The sequence below is a fragment of the Colobus angolensis genome, unplaced genomic scaffold, assembly GCF_000951035.1.
Source record: "Colobus angolensis palliatus isolate OR3802 unplaced genomic scaffold, Cang.pa_1.0 Scaffold70, whole genome shotgun sequence".
In the NCBI taxonomy this organism is placed as follows: Eukaryota; Metazoa; Chordata; class Mammalia; order Primates; family Cercopithecidae; genus Colobus; species Colobus angolensis.
In genome coordinates this window covers 1,480,360-1,489,096 of record NW_012120710.1, presented here as the reverse complement: position 1 = coordinate 1,489,096, position 8,737 = coordinate 1,480,360, and the positions used below count along the sequence as shown (strand labels likewise).

At 36.3% G+C, this 8,737-nt stretch overlaps 1 protein-coding gene across 2 annotated transcripts in view; it reads right to left on the bottom strand.

Annotated features, from left to right (window-relative positions):
• The window catches only part of MUC7 (mucin 7, secreted), a 28,224-nt gene extending 22,687 nt beyond the window's left edge, over positions 1-5,537 (bottom strand). Inside the window, exon 1 of one of the 2 annotated variants that reach the window (XM_011927102.1) lies at positions 5,349-5,537. The gene's annotated coding sequence lies outside the window, so the exon portion shown is untranslated. The remainder of the gene's footprint in view (positions 1-5,348) is intronic. The other variant, XM_011927108.1, reaches the window with a different exon arrangement.
• Between the last annotated feature and the right edge of the window lie 3,200 nt (positions 5,538-8,737).

The window sequence follows — 8,737 nt, the reverse complement described above, 5'->3', positions numbered from 1 at the left end:
CAACAAAAAAAGAGAATTTTAGACCAATATCCCTGATGAACATCGATGCAAAAATCCTCAATAAAATACTGGCAAACCGGATCCAGCAGCACATCAAAAAGCTTATCCACCATGGTCAAGTGGGCTTCATCCCTGGGATGCAAGGCTGGTTCAACATACGCCAATCAAAAAACGTAATCCATCACATAAACAGAGGTAATGGCAGAAACCACACGATTATCTCAATAGAAGCAGAAAAGGTCTTGGACAAAATTCAACACCACTTCATGCTAAAAACTCTCAATAAACTAGGTAGTGATGGAACGTGTCTCAAAATAATAAGAGTTATTTATGACAAACCTAGAGCCAATATCATACTGAATGGGCAAAAGCTGGAAGCATTCCCTTGGAAAACTGGCACAAGAAAAGGATGCCCTCTCTCAGCACTCCTGTTCAACATAGCATTGGAAGTTCTGGCCAGGGCAATCAGGCAAGTGAAAAAAATAAAGAATATTCAGTTAGGAAAAGAGTAAGTCAAATTGCCTCTTTGCAGATGACATGATTGTGTATTTAGAAAACCCCATCATCTCGTCCGAAATCTCCTTAAGCTGATAAGCAACTTCAGCAAAGTCTCAGGATACAAAATCAATGTGCAAAAATCACAAGTGTTCCTGTACACCAAGAACAGACAACCAGAGAACCAAATCATGAGTGAACAACCAATCACAATTGCTACAAAGAGAATAAAATACCTAGGAATCCAACTTACAAGGGATGTAAAGGACCTCTTCAAGGAGAACTACAAACCACTGCTGAACAAAATAAAGGAGGATACACACAAATGGAAGAACATTTCATGCTCATGGATAGGAAGAATCAATATCATAAAAATGGCCATACTGCCCAAGGTAATTTATAGATTCAATGCTATCACCATCTAGCTACCACCGACTTTCTTCACAGAACTAGATAAAACTACTTTAAAGTTCATATGGAACCAAAAAAGAGCCCTCATTGCCAAGACAATCCTAAGCAAGAAGAACAAAGCTAGAGGCATCATGATATTTGACTTCAAACTATACGACAAGGCTACAGTAACCAAAACATCATGGTACTGGTACCAAAACAGATATCCAAACCAATGGAACAGTACAGAGGCCTCAGAAATAACATCACATATCTACAACCATCTGATCTTTGACAAATCTGAAAAAAATAAGCAATGGGGAAAGGATTCCCTATTCAATAAATGGTGTTGGGATAACTGGCTAGCCATAGGTAGAAAGCTGAAACTGGATCCCTTCCTTACACCTTATACACAAATTAACTCAAGATGGATTAAAAATTTAAATGTAAGACCTAACACCATAAAAACTCAAGAAGAAAACGTAGGCAGTACCATTCAGGACATAGGAATGGGCAAAGACTTCAAGACTAAAACACCAAAAGCAACGGCAACAAAAGCCAAAATAAACAAATGGGATCTAATTAAACTAAGGATTTTCTGTACAGCAAAAGAAACTATCATCAGAGTGATCAGGCAACTTACAGAATGGGAGAAAATTTTTGCAATCTATCCATCTGGCAAAGGGCTAATATCCAGAATCTACAAGGAGCTTAAACAAATTTCCAAGAAAAATCCAAACAACCCCATCAAAAACTGGGCAAAGGATGTGAACAGATACTTCTCAAAAGAAGACGTTTATGCAGCCAACAGACATATGAAAAAATGCTCATCATCACTGGTCATCAGAGAAATACAAATCAAAACCACAATAAGATACCATCTCATGACAGTTGGAACGGCAATCATTAAAAAGTCAGGAAACAACAGATGCTGGAGTAGATGTGGAGAAATAGGAATGCTTTTACACTGTTGGTGGGCGTGTAAATTAGTTCAACCAGTGGGAAGACAGTGTGGTAATTCTTCAAGGATCTACAGCTAGAAATACCATTTGGCCCAGCAATCCCATTACTGGGTATATACTCAAAGGATTATAAATCATGCTACTATAAAGACACATGCACATGTATATTTATTGTGGCACTATTCACAATAGCAAAGACTTGGAGCCAACCCCAATGTCCATCAATAATAGACTGGATAAAGAAAATGTGGCACATATGCACCATGGAATACTATGCAGCCATATAAAAGGATAAATTCATGTCCTTTGCAGGGACATGGATAAAGCTGGAAACCATCATTTTCAGCAAAATATCACAAGGACAGAAAACCAAACACTGGATGTTCTCACTCATAAGTGGGAGTTGGACAATGAGGACACATGGACACGGGAAGGTGAACATCACACATTGGGCCCTGTTGGGGGTGGGGGACTAGGGAAGGGATAGCGTTAGGAGAAATACCTAATGTAAATGATGAGTTGATGGGTGCAGCAAACCACCATGGCACATATATACCTATGTAACAAACCTGCATGTTGTGCACAAGTACCCTAGAACTTAAAGTGTAATATTAAAAAAAGCAGCTCCCATAAATTCTATCTTTATTTTCTATTCTGAGACACTCATACTAAGAGACATTAGATTATATGTAATAGAGAGACATTCAGAAGAAGTTAGATTTTTATGGCCTTTTACACTATTTTTAAATGCCATACACATAAACATAGGGTGTCAACGGTAGAAAAAGGTAAAATGCAACGTTAAGAAAATTCAACACCCAAGTATTAAGTCTGAGAATATGAAAGGTGAAAGCAGAACTGCCATGGTATGTTCTCTTCTTCAGTTGTAAAAGGGTCTATCTATCCATCTCCAAACTAATTATTTTTTTACTTACAATTAAATATAAAGGTGGATCAACTGACTCATGAGTACTTATTGAGAAAGAAGTCATAAAAGCCAATAGACTCAGGGTCAGGTAGGACATTCTCATTGCCTCTAGCTGTTGTTTGAAAGTAAGCACAAGAAATGTCCATTTCAGTTGTCGTAAAAGATCCTCTTTATTTGTTCCAGAATAATGACAGTTTTGAAGAACAGTTTAACAAAGTAATCACTGAAAGACATGGTTGTTAGAATTGTAGACAAATGTGCTACATATTGAACTGTATAAAGTATAATAGAATATTTTAATTATTTTTTAATGTTAGGAAATATAATTAAGCTACTATATACATATTTTATAGTAGAATGAATACTACAGCATTTTTGGTAAACTGACTGTTAATAATTAACAATTTCCTTTGGGTATATACCCAGTAATAGGATTGCTGGGTCGAATGGTAGTTCTGCCTCTGGGTCTTTGAGGAATTGCCACGCTGTCTTTCACAATGGGTGAATGAATTTACACTCCCACCAATGGTGTATAAGCACTCTTTCTTCTCCACAACCTTACCAGCATCTATTATTTTTTGACTTTTTAATAATACCCATTGTGACTGGTGTCTCACTGTGGTTTTGATTTGCATTTCTCTAATGATCAGTGATGTTGAGCTTTTTTTTTTTCATATGTTTGTTGGCTGCATGTATGTCTTCTTTTGAAATGTGTCTGTTCATGTCCTTTGCAGTGACATAGATGGAGCTGGAGGCCATTATCCTTAGAAAACTAATGCAGGAATGGAAAACCAAGTATTACATGTTCTTACTTATAGGTGGGAGCTAAGTGATGAGAACACATGGACACGTAGAGGAGAACAACATTCATTGGGGCCTTTTGGAGGGTGGTGGATGGGAGAAGGGAGCAGATCAGGAAAAATAATTAAGGGGTACTAGGCTTAATACCTGGGTGATGAAATAATATGTACAAAAAACCCCTTATGACACAACTTTACCTATGTAATAAACCTGCAATTGTAGCCCTGAACTTAAAATAAAAGTTAAAAAAGCCCGGGCATGGTGGCTCATGCCTATAATCCCAGCATTTTGGGAGGTCAAGGCAGGGGGATCACCTGAGGTTGTGATTTTGAGACTAGCTTGCCCAACATGGTGAAACCTCATCTCTACTAAAAATATAAAAATTAGCTGGGTGTGGAGGTGCTCACCTGTAATCCATGCTACTTGGGAGGCTGAAGTAGGAGAATTGCTTAACCCAGGAGTCTGAGGTTGCAGTGAGCCGAGATGGCACCACTGCACTCCAGCCTGGGAGACAGAATGAGACTCCATCTCAAAAAGAAAAGGGGGAAAAAAAAAAAAGTAAAAAAACCCTGCTTAAAAAATAAATAAATAAAAGTCTTGGTTTTGAATTTCAAAAAATATTTCCACAATATGCTATGAATAGTAAGGGAAAACATGTAGCTAAATCTTATTAGATTTAATAAATATCTATTATCATGTTCAAGTGCAACCATATAGGGTAGTTAAGAATCAAATATAAATGTTTTGTGTGGATTTTCTGAGGGCTGATTGGTCTACATTTCTAATAGATAGTTGGTATAATTAAAAGATTGCCTATTGAATTCAGAATCTTAGAAACATAGATTGGTATCATTGGAAAGAATTTAGGAGATGATCTTATTTCTCTACTCAGGATAAGGGCAACTCTAGCTGCCCTAGCAGTTTTACGAAAAGAGTATCAGACTTTTATTCCCATGTGCATGTACTTTCTATAAATCCTTTATTTAATCATTATGAATTACCGATGAGCTGGTATTATCTTCACAATTAATCAAGGAAAAGGTTTAATTGCCTTGTCCAAAGCCACAAATCTACAAAGTGAATAAATTAGTATTTGAATCAGGACTTTTCAACTCTAAGTTCTGTGGCTTAATTCAGACATAGTGGTAAGTCAGGAAATGAAGCATTACAGTCTTATTTTTTTTGTATTTATAGGTAAATACAAGACAAAGAAGAAAGTCTATTGTAAAAACATTTTTCTCATATGTTCTTGGTTTCACTGCATCTAAGACCTTATCTAGGGCAAGGCTTTTTTTCCTCTGGGATATCAAAGATTTTCCCGATTTTTTCTTCCTTCTTATATTTGGAGTTTTTCTTAGCCAAAAATGTAAATAAACTAGATATAACCATTACATACTGAAAAGTAGCAACACAGCTCCCCATACAGTGAATTATATTACGACTAATGTCAGGTAGACAGGAAATATCACTAATGTTAAAAAATTATTTGCCAGTAGGAGAGAAAATCAAGACATGGTAAATTAGGTAGAATGTGGATTTCACTAGTATTACTCCTATGAAATCTCATGAATTTTTTTTTTGTCTTACAGTTAAATTACACTGAAGATTAGAAAAATAAAATTGTATCACTAATCATATTTTAATCTAAAAGAACATTTAGAAATGCTATTTTACCAGTGAATTTTTACATAATCACTAGAAATGCAATGTTTAAGAAAATAACCTTGATTCTCTATTCAAAAGTCTTAATTTGTGAATTCCCAGGTACCTACCTTTGAAGGAATCCTTCCTCCGGGTCTGGTCAAACTACCTGTCAGTTGAATTCTTGTCAGTTACTCTGTCTAGGCATTTTGGTAGCCAAGAAGCAACTTAAAATCTAAGCTGGCAAATAAGAAAGATTAGTGAGAGAAAGTTTCTTATAGCCTTCCTACCAGATTCTTTTAGGAATGGGAATTGAGTAAAGGTCATTTGTGGATGGAGGCTTTTATACTAAGAATGGTTGTTTGTTTGTTCAGTTGACAGTTGTCCTTTGTACCTTGATTACTTCCTGAGAAACAATGAGTTGTGTCTTAATATGCATATTTTCCTCTTGTTAAGTATGTGCTCTGAATAGAAGTATCTGTGTCAATTATCTTTGGGGCCATAGTAGACTCTCTTGCTAATCAATAGAAGTCAGACTAGCTAAAAACATCTCTATGCATACAAATAAAAATCACATATGACTGAAAACATTTGAGACTATAAAATAATTAATAAAGGAAATTACAAAATATTTATAGTGAAATACAAAAAACCAGTATTTATGGGATACAAAGGGAAATGCAACCTCTAGCTCTCAAATATTTTCAAAAGAATGAGAAAGACTGAAAACAAATCAGCTAAACTTTTAGCATCTCTAAGAACTTGGCAAAAGCAACAAAATACATCAAGAAAAAAGAGAAAGCAATATAAGGGCAGAAATAAATGAAATAGAGAAAAAACAACAACAACAACAACAGATGCCTTGTGAAGAGAGCCATAACCCCTTCAGACTTTTGTAGCCTCACTAAAATTTTTTGTTCCATCTGATGAGAGTTGTTCTTGATGATACTACCATCAGTTTTTAAAATATCTTACTTTTCTTATATCTAATATTAATCAATCTGGGTAGTTTGCATTTCATCTCCAGATTTTTTTTACCTTCTTTTTTTTTTTAACTTTTGCTTTAGTTCAGGGGTACATGTGAAGGTTTGTTTTATAGGTAAACTCAAATCATGAGAGTTTGTTGTACAGATTATTTCATCACCCAGGGACTAAGCATTGTACCTAGTAGTTATTTTTTCGGCTTCTCTCCTTCCTCCCACCCTTCACCCTTAAGTAGGCCCCAGTGTCTGTTATTCCTTTCTTTGTGTCCATGAATTCTCATCATTTAGCTCACGCTTATAAGTGAGAACATGTGGTATTTGGTTTTCTGTTCTGCATTAGTTTGCCAAGGATAATGGCTTCCAGCTCCATTCATGTTCCTGCAAAATACATGATCTCATTCTTCTTTATGACTGCATAGTATTCCATGTTGTATATGTACAGATTTTCTTTATCCAGTCTGTTATTGATGGGCATTTAGGTTGTTTCTGTTTTTGCTATTGTGAACAGTGCTTCAATGAACATTCATGTGCATTTTTATGGTAGAATGATTTGTATTTCTCTGAGTATATACCAAGTAATGAGATTGCTGGGTCAACTGGTAGTCTGTTTTTAGCTCTTTGATGAATCACTACATTGCTTTACACAATGGTTCAACTAATTTACACTCCCACCAACAGTGTGTAAGTGTTCTTTTTTCTCTGCAACCTTGCCAGCATCTGTTATTTTTTGACTTTTTAGTAACAGCCATTCTGACTGGCATGAGATGGTATCTCATTGTGGTTTTGATTTGCATTTCTCTAATGATCAGTGATATTGAACTTTTTTTCATATGCTTGTTGGCTGCACATATGCCATCTTTTGAAAAGTGTCTGTTCATGTCCTTTGCCCACATTTTAATGGGATTTTTTTTTCTTGTGAATTTGTTTAAGTTTCTTATAGATGCTGGATATTTGACCTTCATCTGATGCATACTTTACAAATTTTTTCTCAGAGTCTGTAGGTTGTCTGTTTACTCTGTTGATGGTTTCTTTTGCTGTGCAGAAGCTTTTAAGTTTAATTAGATTCCATTCATCAATTTTTGCTCTTGTTGCAATTGCTTTTGGTGTCTTCATCATGAAATCTTTACCTGTTTCTATGTCCAGAATTGTATTGCCTAGGTGTCTTCCAGGATTTTTATATTTTGGGGTTTTATATTTAAGTGTTTAAACCATCTTGTGTTGATTTTGGTCTATGGAAAGGGTCCCATTTCAGTCTTTTGCATGTGGCTAGCCAGTTATCCAAGCATCATTTATCAAATAGGGAGTCCTTTCCCCATTTCTTGTTTTTGTCAGCTTTGTCAAAGAACAGATGGTCATAGGTGTGTGTTCTTATTTCTGGGCTCTCTATTTTGTTCCATTGATCCATGTGTCTGTTTTTATAACAGTACCATGCTATTTTGGTTACTGTAGCCCTGTAGTATAGTTTTGATGCAGGACAGGCAAGCTCTAAAGTGGGGCTTAGGCTGGGAGGGTTCTCAGCTTTGCCCAAGAAAGAATTCAACGGCAAGCCAGAGGTAGAATAAAACAGCTTAATTGAACAGGCAGTGTTATAGCTCTGGTGGTGTTACAGCTCCTTGACTGCTCCTGCAGAGCAGGGCTACTCCTTTAGGTAGACAGTAGGAGTTTAGGGCAATATTGCAGTCATTTTTATACCCATTTTTAATTGCCTGCAGTTTAAGGGGTGGCTTATGCAGGGAAAGGGTAGTAACTTTTGGAACACTGAGTGCCATGGAAATGGACAGTAACTCCCAGGTGTTTCCATGGCAACAGTAAATTGACTTGGCTCACTAGTGGATGGGTCTGACTGAAAGCTTCTTTTGACCCTTTCCTGTTTTAGATAGTCTTCAATCTGGCCTGTGTCTGATCCCTGCCTCTGGGGTCAAGTCCCACCTCTTACTTCAGTTTGAAATCGGATAATGTGATGCCCCAGCTTTGTTGTTTTTTCTCAGGATTGCCTTGGCTATTCCAGCTCTTTTTTGGTTCCATATAAATTTTAAAATAGTTCTTTCTAGTTCTGTGAAGAATGTCATTGGTAGTTTGATAGGAATTGCATTAAATCTGTAAGTTGCTTTGGGCAGTACGGCCATTTTAATGATATTGATTCTTCCTATACTTAAGTTTTTTCCCACGAGTCCATAGCATCAGTATAGTGATGGCATTTCCTTGTAACACCAAATAAATATAAGTTTAATTTATATACAACATAACACATTTCTTAGAAGAAATAATCATTATAAAGCTTTTAGTGTCAGTTTAGATCTTTCGGTGATTATCTGTATGTCGCCTGTCAACACCATGATTGACATAAAGTGGTAAATGTTAGAATTACTGGCTCCATGATACAATCACCTCCCACTAGGTTCCTCCTCCAACACTGAGGATTACAATTCGAAATGAGATTTGGGTGGGGACATAAATCCAAACCATATCAGAGATGATCCAGATGTGGTAGAAGAAGCTCTTGTTCCAGAAACAGTAGTGGCAGCTGGTGTTGCAGA